The sequence below is a fragment of the Pyrus communis genome, chromosome 2, assembly GCF_963583255.1.
Source record: "Pyrus communis chromosome 2, drPyrComm1.1, whole genome shotgun sequence".
Taxonomy (NCBI): domain Eukaryota; kingdom Viridiplantae; phylum Streptophyta; class Magnoliopsida; order Rosales; family Rosaceae; genus Pyrus; species Pyrus communis.
In genome coordinates, this window is record NC_084804.1 from 15,449,482 (window position 1) to 15,464,845 (window position 15,364).

The following is a 15,364-nucleotide window of genomic DNA, read 5'->3' on the forward strand; positions in this document are numbered from 1 at the left end:
AAGGCACAACCCCTGTTTAATAATACAATCATCAAAATTGTAACAATGTTAAAACTATAGGGGTCTTCGCTTCAATAGGACTAGGAACATTCCAAAATTACGGAGAAAAAAATTATAAGCTAAAGGAAAAAAGAATGAAAACAAAGCAAGATGCATACACATAGAAATGAAATACAAAAGACACATTACAAGTAGAGCTATTTCAAAGCATAAAACATGGCCACGGCCCGTAACACCCACGATAAAAAGGCTCGAAACGGCGAATAGCAGACACAAAAACGAAGCAGAGCAATTACCTGGCTAAAATGCACTCCAATGATCAGAGTCTTTTCTCGAAGTCTCCAGTGACGTCTGAAAAGGCCTTGAAGGCCCAAATGGGTCCGAGTCTCTTCTCGGAGTTTGATCGTCGAATGATGTCCTAAATGGAGAGGACCCAAATGCGTCCGAGTCTCCTCTTGGAGTTTGACTGTCGAATGATGTCCTAACTGGCGCTGCTGAAGACCCGAAAAATTCTGATTCTCTTCTTGGAGTTTGATTGCCTAATGACGTCTGAAATGGATTTGAAGATCTGAAGGGATCCGAGTCTCTTCTTGGAGTTTAACTGTCCAGCGATGACCTAAATGGCGCCGAAGAGCCAAAAGGGTCCGGGATGTCATCAAATGTAGGAAAACAATGACCCTGATCAAAATCTCTACTGCTGCTCATAGAATCAAATCTTCCAAGTGTTTCTGGTTGACGAAAAAATCCAGTATCTTGTGTGCTTCTGAACGAATCAAACCTAGAGAAGGTGTCAAATGAAGGTTCTGAATTATCCTTGTACCTTGGCGGTGAATATCCTGAATTGAAGGCTGAGAGTGGTGTGCTTGGAGCAGAATCGTCGAAAGTAAAAGGGCGGCTCTTCTAGGAAAAGCCACCTCCTTGTGATGACCCAGTCCTGATAGGATAGAGGCCGAACTCCCCAGGGCCAGAAAAGTAGTGATCCTTATTACTCTCCTTATCCATATCCTACATCACATGATTAAGAGCAGTTACAGCACAATCCAGCATGCCAGCAATAACAACAAATATAAAACCACAAAAACAAAAAGCTTGAAAGTGCTACGTAAGCGACATGCTATTAGAAAAGAAAGCTGATTCACTTGAACCTAGAATCCATGCCCACTTGGAAGGTGCAAAATAAAGGAAAGTTTCCATTGACTACAAAATGTTAACAAGAACTGTTTCTAACATGACAATAATTGCTAGTTTTTTAACTTGAAATTTAACTTTCTTTTTTCCAGTCACTATTCTTAACAATGATTAATACATTGATTAACGTGGAACCCGTCAATATTTGATAAGTGTGCACAATATGGCACCATCTCTTGTCAATGTCAAGTTGTCAACACAAAAATGATCTTGACTAAGATTAACCAAGACCTAGGGTTTAAATCAGAGTCCCCTTCAATGTGCAATTAATTGCACCAAGAACAATCCCGCAACCCCTTCTTTTTATATCTACAGTGAACATAACTAAAATCAGGAAACTCGGTTTCGCCATACTTGGTTGAAAGACCCGTACTGCTAACTGATTTGCACGATGAAACCATCAGAATGGTGAAGATAGAAACTATTCAAATAATGTTAAAATTCCCAAAACCATCTTTAATAACTAAACAACTCAGCAAGCATTAGGACACTTGAGGCAAACTCTTAAAACAAGGATAAGTGGTCACCACCACAAACAACTAGGTGGTATTAACAGCAATCATGGAGCAAGATCCAGTCAGCATAAACACAAGGTCAACGAACTGAGTTCTAATAAATAAATACTGAATGCACTCTAAAATACAAAAAAAAAAAAAAAAAAAAAAAATTACTGAAAGTACAATATCGGCTTACCTTGGTGGTACTAATTGCATTGAAACCCCACACGGAGTCAACGTCATCATTAGTGTCAAATGTCCACCATGCTGGTTCATCGGAACCTTTGTCGCCAGAAAACATAGACCCAACACCCGCTTGATCATCACTGCGCATGAAAGTTTAGAATATCAGCAATTTTGCACGTATCAGGGTGACCTTAAATATGTAGAAAACTACAGATCTAGAACTATACCTTTGAGATTCCTTATTACAGGGTGAGGCGTCTGCGTCTGTTGTCTTTCCATCGTTAGAATCTGAAAATTCTCTAGATGGGCTTCCAACAGTACAGCTGGCAAATGGACTGTTCCGAGCACTTTTTGCTGACTCGTCCTCATTTTTATCATATGTTGCTCCATTTTCAACAACCTCGGCATCGGTACCTTGAGACTTTTCAGACTTAACATCAACTTTAGGTGAAGAAGCAGTTGTTGGACTCTCAACTTGGGGAGCTTTTTCTTTCTGAACTGATGATGATTTCTGTTTTGGAGGTGCCAAGACATTTGACACATCAAGAGTGAGCTCCTTGACACAAGTGAATCCTGACAATTAAACTTTTGAATCAATCACCTCGAATAGTTAAAAGTCCTAAACAGGTTGGCAAACCACAACCAGACGACAAAAACTACAAAAAGCAGGCAATATGATTCATTTACCACAATATGAAAAGGTAAAAGGAATCTAAGTGCTACAAGAAATTTATAATCTCAGAGACAATACTGTAATAGGGAGAAGTATGGAGACTGGTGGAACCTTGGAGAGGATAGAAACCATCCCTAACAGGGCCGTGCAAAAGCATCTTCCTCGAAATGCAATCCTTGACAGTGGATCCATAAGGGTCAAGAGTCAATGAACAGTTATTATCCTTAAGAAACTGATAAGCAGACAGGAGATTATGTTTCATGAAAGGAACATGTAAAACATTGCTCAGTTTAAAGGAATTATGAGGAGCAAATAGTTTGTATCGGCGGAAAATGGGAGCAAATAGTGCTCGCCATGACAGATAGTTGGATCATTTCAGCTTGATCGGCACCATACTGCCAATGTTGTGAATCGTAAGAGAGGTATACGAGTTCAGAGTACTGGGATTAGAGGAAGAATTAGGGTTTTGGACCGAAGGAGAGATGATCGGAGAAGACGATCCAGTTGGTGGCGAGTCAAATTGAGCAGCCATATCTTGAACAGATCAAGATTCAAGAGAGATCGAAGACAAAAACTCAAAGAATCAGAGAGAATCGATCAAGAAGCGATCGATTTGTCGAGCGGAAGAGAAGGTCGGTGCTAGGAAGCAGAATGGCGTGATACCATATAGAAACAGAAAGTTTTCTCTGTAAGTTTTCTGATTGTATTGAATAATTAATCAGTTACACAGATGTGAATAAATATAGCCTTAGCTGCCTTAGGCTAGTTACAAGAATACCCTCAACTAGCTTAATTAATTACAGTAACTAACAGAACTAAGTACATTTAGCTTTATCAGACTATTTAACAGTAATTACATTGGATGACTTATCACTCTCCCTATTATACTGGACCTATAATAACTCATTTTTGGCATACCTTCATCTTCAAATTTATCCCAATCCTCATCCCAGTCAGCAGCTCCTTCTTGGATGCCAAGTTGCCAGCCTATATGAAAATAAAATAAAATTTCAGATAACAAAATGCAACATAGTACAAATACCGCAGTAGTGAACAATAACAAAAAAGAAAATGATACATTCATGAAAGTTACACAGAATACGAATATTGATAATCAAACAAACCAAAGTGATTATGTCACGCCCCGATCCCAACATACGTCCAGGATCAACACGTGACGTCACCAAGTATCCGTATCTCTAACATACCCCGCCTTCAAGATATCTACAAAGCATAACTCAAGATTTGAATTGCATAGTAATTTTAGTATACTTTATGGCTGCATATAACCTCCTTGCTGGACTGCCTACGTACCTTTAATAGGGATCAAGCCGTTTGTAGTTCACCATCTATTAAACTTTGAACTTTTTTAAAACATTTCTAGCAGAAAACATAAAGTACCACACTACACATCAACCATAAGCCAAACAACAATTGTGATTTTGCCATGCACACAAGTATGCTTTCCAACACTATTCCACAATCACATCAATCAGTAACACCAACTATGCACTAAGATGCAGGGCTAGAGTGACAGTTCGGCCAAAGCCTACATCTCTGAAGAATGGGATTTCTGACCACTCAACAAAATCCAACAGCATCGAGCTTCGAACTACTCAACGTAACCAAAATACCAAGGGGGATTCCGAACCATTCAACGAAATCGAAACCAGGATACGATTCCGGACCACTCAATGGAATCATGAAGTAGAAGGGATTCCAAACCTCTCAACGAAATTCGAGTGAATACGATTCCGGACCACTCAACAGAATCGCGGAGTACAATGAATATTAGACCGCTCAATGAAATTTAAGGCAAGATACAATTCCGGACCACTTAACGGAATCGTAGAGCATGAGGGATTCCAGACCTCTCAACGGAATCCAGACAGAGCAGGGAACCGGACCACTCAACGGAACCCCAGCAGAAACCCAGTTTCGGATCACTCAACGAAACCGAGCTGAAGGCCACGAACATATCAACGGCTCGAAGAAACAAAACATGAACCAAGTGCTCAATTTACAAAGGCTGAACGAAATGAAACAAAGCACAACTACTAAATTTAGAATAGATCAGCGAAGTGAGAAATGAAACAATGAAATAGAATATGAAACAAGCCTCGAAGCAACAAACCCCATGGTAATGGGTTAACGGTCCACTACTAGCCCTCACATTTGATCACATCATACCAAACATGCAAATCAAACCACATTTCAAATATACACGTCAAATCACATTTCACAAATATTTCCAATCCACAAATCGATTCACATTTCAATAGAAAATCACATTTATAAAAGTGATATTCACAAATGATAATAAATACAAAATTAGGATAATAACTATATCCCTATGTTATAGTCCCTCACCGAGATAGGCCCACACAGCTTCACTGTGTCTCATCACCCCTAGTATGCGTATGGTCCCCCACTGCGGATAAACCAAGCAAAACCCTAGACATAATCTAAGCGTGCATGCAGTGATCACCCATCGCAGATATACCAAGTATGATCACCCCTGAAATACATATGGTCCCCCATTACAGATATACCAAGCAGGACCAGATCCTAACTGTAGGTAGTGATCACCCATCATGGATATACCAAGCATGATCACTCCTAGAATGCATATGGTCCCCCATCGCGGATTTAACAAGCAGGACCATCCATGTACCACTGCTATATGGTGTAGTAAATTCAACACACAACCTGCCTCTACCTCAACCTCCATGAGTTACAACGTAGGCACATACATTATCAACTTCTCATGGTCACTAACTAATATGTCACACAAGCATATAAGTTCTACATGATACTTCTAATGGGATTCTAGGATCACATTGTCATGACAGTTATCATTCATATTATCAAGAAGATAAATAAACACATATATCACAATAAGACGTCCCATACACGTAAACCGATGTAATATTATCTAAGATAACTCAATAACCAATATAGGCCCCCTAAACCCTATTTGGTCTTTAGTAATACTAATTTTAGTATTTAAAACGATTCAAGACATGTTGACCAAAAGTCAACTCTCAGTCAATGGTGAGGTCTATAACCCTACGTAATTTGATCGGAAACATCCGTCCATCAGATTTCTGATCCGCAACTTCCTAAGGTCCTCATTATGCTCCTTGAACAACATACTAAAATTTAATCACGATCCGATGGTCGGATCTCCGCCAATCACAATTTCAAGTAGCGGTTAACGTTTCGTTTTACACCTTGAAAATTCAATTTGGGAAGATCCGTACGTCGGATTCCTGATCCGTCAGTTTCTAATGTCCTCAAATATTACGTACTATAACATATTAAAATTTGGTAATGATCCAACGGTCGGATCGTCAATTCATATAATGATCAAGTGGCATAATATTCAATACTAGGTTCAAACTATCGAATCACTTCAAACTGATATCAAATCTGAAATCAGAACATCAAATTTAACTTAAAAAGATAGCGTCGGCCCACTGGTCACACGCCACCGCGGGTGGCAGTTTCCAACAAGCAGAAACCCAATTTTCTGATTAACTCTAAAAATTACTAAATTTTACACGCATGTAGATCTCAATGAGAGGAACAATTTTCATTCCTGGGCTGAAGTCCAATTCGGCCAGGACACACCTCAAATCACCCTCGATCCGCCGGAAACCTTAGAATTAGGTGTTCTTGATTCGACTCCAAACAAGCTCCGACGCCTCAACCCACCCCTGGGCTTTGTCCTAGACTTAAGAGAAGTTGAAAATGGGTGGTGGACAGCAGTGAGGCTTTTGGAATCGACCAATCACTGCCCTTAAACCCGTTGCACTCACTGTGTGGGTTTCACAAAATCAAGGCCAAAAACTCTCAGATTTTTTGTGGAAGTGGGAGAATAAAGGTCGAGGTGGAGTGTACAAGTGACAGCTGAGGGGAATTCGCCGAAAAAACTAACAAAAATCGACGGAAACCATCGTCAGGAAACTGGTCAAAATCGGGTTTGATACGAGTCGAAGAGATGATCCGCATTGGGTGGTTTTTCTCTCCGTCTTTTCCCCTCCTTACTATCCCCCCTCATTGGGCAGTTTCCCCCTTCTTTCTCTCCTCTTCATTCCATCCTAGCCACACAGGTGGCACCAGATCACAATTCCAACAAATCTGGAGCCTTCCAGATTAATAATTAAATGACCATTACGCCTCTAACTTCATTCGTTTATAACTCATTCGTTATAACTCCAAATTACACTCCGTTTGCGCCCACGTGTTCGTGTCGACACTTACTATCCAAATTTGTAAAGAAATCTGAAAAATCATGAAAGGATGAAATACGTTTTTGAAATTTCCGTTTAGTTCATTAAGGGTATTTTCGTCATTTTACTTATCGAAAAAAAATTATACGCCACAAATACAAACGCGTCTAAACTACAAATAAACATACTAAATACGACATACGTAATTTTAAACAATGAAATCCAGGTACAGGATTTCATAGAATAGGAAAAGATTACAATAGTGAAAATAAGGGTTTCTGTGTAGGATACTGATAATTTAGCAACAGAATGACTTTCGGCTTCTAGAAAGGCAATGCTATTAATAAATTGAAATAATTTGACTACCCAAAACAAAAGTATATCCAAAAACAATGTGTTCTATGTACAATCCATCAGATAGTTTGATAAAGAATAAGCTAATGCAAGTACTCTTATCATTATATATAATATTCTTAGATTCCCAAGAAATTAGCTACGAGATCAACTTACCAAAGGGAAGCTCAGTTAATGTTGTAGGCTTTCCGCGTAATCCGTACTTCTTGCAGCGCTCATTGAGAGTTTTCACAAGCCCATCACGATCTAAATGGATGCGATCAACATGATCCTGAAAATTTCAGATGGAAATGTTCTAAATGGATGCGATCAACACGATCCTGAAAATTTCAAATGCACAGGCAATTATGACTCAGATCTAACAAAACAAACAGCAAGCATTTGACACCTTGATCTTCGAATGAGCAAAAGCAAATACACATGGGGTCACTAATTGTCCACAAATTTATATGTGGTGAAATGTACCTGTAAATCACGAAACATGGTTTCTTCAATAGTCAACTTGGAAGCTACATCTCCAACTTGTTTGTATTTCTCTTCATATTTCTTAGCCAGGGACTCAGCCTAGATTCATGTAGTATTCATTAAGCCAAGACAGTAGGTAAAGATTAATGTAAATATATGCTTAGTCTCAAGTATCCAACAGCATAATTCACGTCTACCAGCAAATGCCCTTTCTGCGATCTCATTGAGGCAATTGTCGCATCTGCTCTTTTACAAAACCTTATACCAATAAGAAAATATATTACAGCAAATATAACAAGGTATACATCATAGTTTCAACACCACACCCTATACATGTGAGACTTAAAATAAAGCACCAGCATTCACAATTATGCAGAATCAGCATTCAAAAACTGGAAGTTAAAAACATCATTTCCTTATGCTAGTAGGTAGATAAAAAATTATTACATTTTTGAGTCAAATGCATTCTAAAATATTCTGAGCCTAAAGGAAGATAAAATTATCTTGTAAGAATGTGGTCTTTATTTACACACATGATAAAATATTCCCATCCCCCAGTTCCCCATTCAACCAAATTTGGATCTTTATTTCATCACCATTATGGTGCACACAAAGGAATGCTTCAATTGCCTACCAAAGCTCCTCAACACAATTTTATTCAAACATTGAAATCTCTTCGGCTAAGTTGTCCCCACCTTAAAACGGGCAACAATGAAAACTAGACTACATGAACAATTCAATTTCTTCCTACATACAGGACCTTCAACATAGAATATCCAAAAACAGCATCTTTCCAATCAAAGAACATGGCTAAGAAATATGGATCATGAAATTGAGAAAATACTGAGCCAACGCGGTGAACAAAATCTAACGTCATTCCATAACTACTCCTTGCCCAAATATATAGTTTTCAAAACCCTCGTGTTTCTCTCAACCAAGAAACCCCAATAAATTGCTGGCATACTGCACCCTCACAAAAGCCTTCATATCACCACCAAACTACATATGTACCCTGCAGGAATTACCCAGCTTACATTTCCTTCCCTACACAATCTCAGCCACACATATAAAGCTAGAGGACAATGATAAAACACGTGATCTGCACTTTCTCTCAAGAGTACTTGTCAATTCAAGAATCAATACTAATTCAGACCACAAACATCCAATTGTTCAAAAAAGCATCTTAAACCACTGCAAAGATCAAATACTAAGAAGTCTGCAGATTATTTAAAAGCAACAAAGGATTAGGACGTCCAAAAATCTATCAATCGAGAACAGTTATATTCAAATGCAAAAATTAAAACTACTGTCGAATGTTCAATATGCACAACCAATGGCATACAAGAAAGAAAGGGCAGAAAAGAACACGAGATACTCACAAGTTCCTGCATTTTGACCCAGAAGTATTCAATTTTCTCTCTAGCATACAAAATTTCTTTCTCCAGTTCTTCTACCTGCAAAGAACAAATGGAATCGCATCAAAAGGTTGAGGAAAAACAAGCTGAAAATGGAACAAAACAGCTATAAAGTATAATAAATGCTGTATTAAAAAGAAAGTATAATGAATGCCATGCACTAAAAACATGTGGAATGCCAATCATTAAAATTACTAATATCAAAGAACTGATCATGAACTTCAAAACCCTAAAAGCCTCCCTACTTAAACTTGATCACGATCTTTCCCATGGAAACGAGCAATATTAAGAGCAAAGTAAAACTCACAATCACAAGAATTCCAAGCCTTTGGGATATTTGTTATGGTTTGACATTTATCAGAATGTAACATGCACACATCTGCTGAAGCTGAAAAAATTGGGGAAACATTAAAGTTCTAAGTACCTTTTTATCAGCTTCGGTTGCTTCTTTGATCTTTGAATTCAGCGAGTTACCTTCCACTGTACTCAGTTGATTTACAAGATGTTTCTCCAATTCTGGTACTCTGGGTTTCTGCTGATTGGCCTGCTGCCTTTCCACAGCATGAGAAGGAGCAACTGGCTTTGGTGGCCTTCCTCCAGCTGGGGGCGCATGTGCCGAGCACCAGGACCAGGCATCGGCTGCTGTTGTTGAAAGCCTTTGAAAGTGAAAAATAAGAAACTATTGTCCATCAAAGAAAGACTGTATGGTTTTAAAAAAACAAAAAAAAAAAAAAAAAAAAAAAAAAAAAAAGTAAAAAAAAAGTAAAAAAAAAGTGATTTGTTTTATGGATGAATACCAGACGCAGGTCTCCAGGCTACATTGCCAGTATTGGAGTAATTATTTGCAGGTTGGAAAATAAATATTGTATAAATCAAACATAACATTGCTTGGTAGCACTGCTGGAAGGGGGCGTCCCTCCCTAAACTGCTCCATCACATATAGCGCAACACAAAACTCCCTGACAGAAAGCATGCTATCGTTATCCTGATTGGATAAATCCCACACCTGCTTTAAAACCTCTGACAGAAGTAAACAGAGCATAAAGTTAAGAGTGGGGGAACTTATAGCTTCCAAAAGTTATGTTTGTGGTCATACTATATAGGCGCATAACTGTAACTATGGACTGTGTCCATGCCTGCACTATCAGCTCGAAGAAGTGCACTATATGAGCTTTTTAATACACCCTGAAATTTCACATGCAATAACAACGTTCTCTTTCAAGATAATGTGGCATGATGGGTAGTATTTATGGATGTTTGTATGTCAATTGTCGAGAAAAAAATTACTCCAATTCCAAATATAATTTTATATCTACCAAAATATCCATGGCATCAAGTAAGTTTTACATCAAAATACAAACATATCACAACGGTTGATGAGACGCAAGCTAAAAGATGCTTGATCTAGCCTGTTATGTTCAGGAATTCAAGCTAAATGTCACCAACTAAACATTGCCAATCCACCACCCGGAAGAGGAAACATAAACAACTTTAACTACGGGATAGGGATAGTACATGTTTTGCAAAGATGCATCAGTTTAGTTACAAGCTAACATACAAGAGAAACAAACAAAAGAAAAGAGCTTCAATAACCACATGGCACCTGTGCCTGTAAAACGCAAGCTAAAAGATGAATTCAAAGAAAAGAATACTACCTCTTGATAGTCCCCATTCAGAAATAGGTCGCGGGCTTGTTCACGAGTGAATTTCCCATCTCTATCTGTGTCAACTTTCACAAAAATATTGGTGTACTTTTGAACATCAGTTTGAGTTATCCTAGGCCATGACTTATGGGACTGACTAGAAGCAGAGTTCCCAGCTCCAGGTGAAACTCCAGTAGCACTAATCTGAGCTGAGACCTGGTTGTTTGCTTTTGCAAATGATTGGGCCGGCTGAGGCTGCCCACCAACCTGTGTACTTGGGCTAGCTGAAGACTGGGTCCCAGAAGATACTGGCACAATGGTTGATGAGGCGGGTACACTGCCAAGAGGAAAATTCTGCTTAGGTTGTCATGGGGTTGTAGAAAACACATCAACTCCAATAGATGAGTCAGGAGCAAAGCCATTCCCAGATATATTTGATGGTTTGGAATCCTTAGTCGGTGGTCCTGGTGGTCTGATCCCAGACCCTCCCTGTGGACCAGGTGGTAGGGAAGCTGTTGGTCCTGATGTTGCCTGCCCAAATACATCTTGTGTTGCAGAAGGAGTGATCCCCTTGTTTACAGCCTGCGAAGGTATCCCGGTCGTTGCTCCACTTGCCCTTCCACCAACCCAATCATTCGACATGGTTGAATTTTGTGGTTGAGGACCACCCACTGAACCTCCACTGGGAAAGCCTTGGGCAGCAACACCCTGTATGGGCTGGGAATCAGAACTAGATGGAGGCACTGGAGGCCTAATTAACTTGCCATCTTGAGAAATGAAATTTTGCTGGTTCACATTCACACTTGGAGGTAATCCCCTGAACCCAAGATTCTGGGAGGATGTTGAAGTAACAGCACTGCCCTGAGTCGCTGCTGGAGCAGAATTAAACTGAGATTGTATTTGTGGTCCCCGAACTCAAAATCTTGGGAGGATGTCTAAGTGACAGCACCACCCTGAGTGGCAGGTGCTGCTCCAAAAGAACTATACTGAGGTGGTACTTGTGGTCCCCTGAACCCAAGATTTTGCAAAGACATCGGAGTGACAGTACCACCCTGAGTGGCAGGTGCTACTGCAGCAGAATTGAACTGAGGGGCAGGAATCGCTGCAAGATTTATCTTGGGTGCAGGTATTTTAGCTTCAGCCAGGCCATATAATGCTGCCTTCACCATTTCTGGCATAAGTAAGTTCTCTCTTACTTTGTGCCACAGTGACAAGTCTAATGGCATTGTAAAACTCTGCCCGACCAAGGAATCCACTACCTCTGGTCTGCATGTGCCCATATCTGCCAATAAACATAAGCAACCAATATAAATTAGAACAGATCCAAACTTCTGTTAATAAAAGATACTGAGAAGGTGCATTCATATAATCAATATTTGACATATTATGCCCCCCATTATCATTTTATATGGAAATTCCTTCAGCAAAACAATATACAGCTTCAAGAACCTATTTGTTGATATGATCATAACCCAAGAACATTTCCCTTGTACGCTACAATCCTAACTGTTCCGTAGTCATCTTATGCTGCAGGTTTTCACTACTACATTATTGTAATGTAATAAACAATCCTTGGTCAATCCCTGTGTCATATAACACATTTCTAAAAACTCTCTACCTCACTGCTGTAGTATAAATCCTTCATCTACTTATCTTCTACCATTTGGACTTCACTTCTGCATTTAATCCAACGGTTAAAGTTAACTTTTAAAAGGGGCCCCTATTTTTAGCCGTTGGATCAAATTTCAAGGGTCCGGATCACTTGATTTGGTGGCTTTGGTGGGAGAGATCCGGAAAGGATCTCTTTCCCTTTATTTCATCACCAGTGTGGTGCATAAGAAGGAATGCTTTAATTGCCTACCAAAGCTCCTTAACAAAATTTTATTCAAGCACAATAATCTCTTCGGTTAAGAAGTCCCCACCTTAAAACGGACAACTATGAAAACTAGACTACATGAACAATACAAATTCTTCCTAAATACAGGACCTTCAACATAAATTAGAATATCCAAAAGGGAAGTGTTAATGGCACTCCAAAAATCTCATTCTACACTCCTCACAAGTGTATTTTTCTTTCCAAATATAGAAAGTTTGGAGCGTAGAATGAGATTTTTGGAGTGCTAATAACAATTCCCTATCCAAAAAACAGCATCTTTCCAATCAAAGAATATGGCCAAGAAATATAGATCATGAAATTGAGAAAATACTATGATCCTAACTAAGAACATTTCCCTTGTATGCTACAATCCTAACTATTCCGCAGCCATCTTATGCTGCAGGTTTTCAAAACTACACTATTGTAATGTAATAAACAATCCTTGGGCCAGATAACACATTTCTAAAATCTCCTTACCACCTAAGATCGAACAGATACACCAGAAAGTAAATTAATGACCTGATAACATAACTCTCTCAACCTCACTAATTGTAGTATAAATCCTTCGTCTAATTATTTTCTACCATTTGAACATCAATTACGCATTTATATTGATACGAAATAAAAATCTCAGCTTAGATCAGAGAATTACGACATCCCGAGCTCACATTAACCACTTTAGCTACAATTAGACTAAAAATTCAAAATATATATAGAGAGAGTACCAGCGCAAGGACCTGTTTGGGGAGACCGGAGCCCTGGAAGAAAGCGACGGCTTCATTGCCACTAATCCGACCATCGCATTCCAAATCGGCTCGTCAGAAATACGCATCGAAGAGATCCACATTGGCCGATTGATTCTGCGCTGACGCTATCGCCACCGTCGGATTGGGATTCGCAGAAGATCAGACCATGGAATCAATCGTGAGGAGCGCCAGGAAGAAGCAGAAAACCACGAATTCGGAGGACCACGATTTTGATGCCTCTACGGCGTGGCTCGGTTGCCCTTCTTCTCCGATTAGGAGGAAAATCAGACGACGCCGGATACACCGAGAGATGCCAATAGTTTTGAGGAAAAAAGCGATGGTCGTTAATCGACTTTTCCTTTTTATTTTTTGTGACAAAAAATGTGGTACTTCAAAACTGCCACTGTTTGTAATGAGCGCGGCCCATAAGTGTTAACCTCGACCAAATATGAAAGGTTGATGATTAGATCCGATGATGGCCTTGTTGGCAATACCATTTTCCAAGGGAGAAAGCAGATGTTTGTCTTCTTTTCACAGGGGTTCAAACTCACTGGCCAAACAAGGAATAATGAGAATGTGTACGTATTGCTGAACATAAAATAGGGGCCTACCAAGGATATGCAAGGATCCACCAGGATTTTAAGTCCAAACACCAATAAAAACTTGTTTAAGTCACCAACTCAAATGCGGGCAATTCACAATCATTCATGTAAGATGTCACTTAAAATCAATCCGTCAGAACGACTAACTCTAGCAACCCTAGGTTTTCTATTTTCTAAAGTCCAAACCCTTACTACAAGGTTGAATTAAAACCCACATTTTGCACTCATGATCAATGAGTAACAAATGGTCCCCACAGCTTCAAAGTCTACTTTCCATCTCTCAATGTTTCCTTTGACATAACTCAAGTTATTCACACTAATCATCATGAATCATGAATATCCAAGAACAACATGTGCATGCTCTCTCTCTCTCTCTCTCTCTCTCTCTCTCTCTCTCTCTCTCTCTCTCTCTCTCTCTCTCTCTCTCTCTCTCTCTCTCCTTCCTTTGACATAACTCAAGTTATTAACTAAAAAATATAGGACCGGCCATATATGGTCAAATTGTAAGTATAATTGCAAGATATTACGTGAAATAATATCTTGCAATTAACTTGGTATCTAAACCTAAATTGAATAGAAAAATTGGGAGTTACTTTTTGAATAAGGATGTGATGATGAGTGATTTGAATAAATATCATTTTAATCACATTTGAGTCTTCCTCAATTTAGCTGTTATTGTCTGTTGCATGCGTGTAGGAATTCCGATGTGCCTCGAAGGTAATTTTGTCATTTTTATCCAAAAGTACACGTGCCACCTCCATAATTTTTTTGATTATTTTTTACTCCACACACATCTCAACTTGATTTTTTGCGTCCTTTTTCACAAAGGGCTCTTCCGTCTTGTGCACTGATTTTTGGTATGCATAATCTGATTTATGTTTTTTTACTGTACGAAAGATAACCAAAACTTAACTTGCAGGAATCGATCAGGTGACGATGATGATATTGATTGTGAGGGGAGCAAAGCAAGGAGAAAAGGTTTGCACTTATTATCATTTTATTGTGTTCAAATACCAGTAGTTTTACATGTTGAGATTGCAAATATATGAATATCTTCCTACTTTCATGTGCTCCATTTTTTACCTTCCATGAACCTTGTTCCTTGATTTTCAAATGCATGAACATTAATTGAATTGGTGATCAGCCGTCTAACGTCGAGACAGAACCTAGATGGTGCTAGGCCAAGATTTTTAAAACAGTGTGTGTATGTGATCCGCTTAAAAAAATGGGGATGTGCTATCTACACACCCCATATTACTCCTCATACATCCCTTGTTAATTTATGTCCATTGATCTTCTTTAATTCATCTGATCCGACGGCCAAAAATTAAGAGAGTGTGTGAGAAGTAAAATGGGGTGTGTGGATATCACACCCCAAAAAATAATGTATACTTTTCATTATTGTATAGAGTGGAAGGAGCCGGCTGACTCTGTCCTCCACTAGCACTAGGAAACTTCCTCGCATCAGGAGAAGCTGCATTCAT

General features: G+C 39.1%; 1 pseudogene; it reads right to left on the reverse strand.

The window, feature by feature from the left end:
• Positions 1–2: 2 nt before the first annotated feature.
• LOC137724848 (actin cytoskeleton-regulatory complex protein PAN1-like) lies at positions 3–15,364 on the reverse strand (annotated as a pseudogene).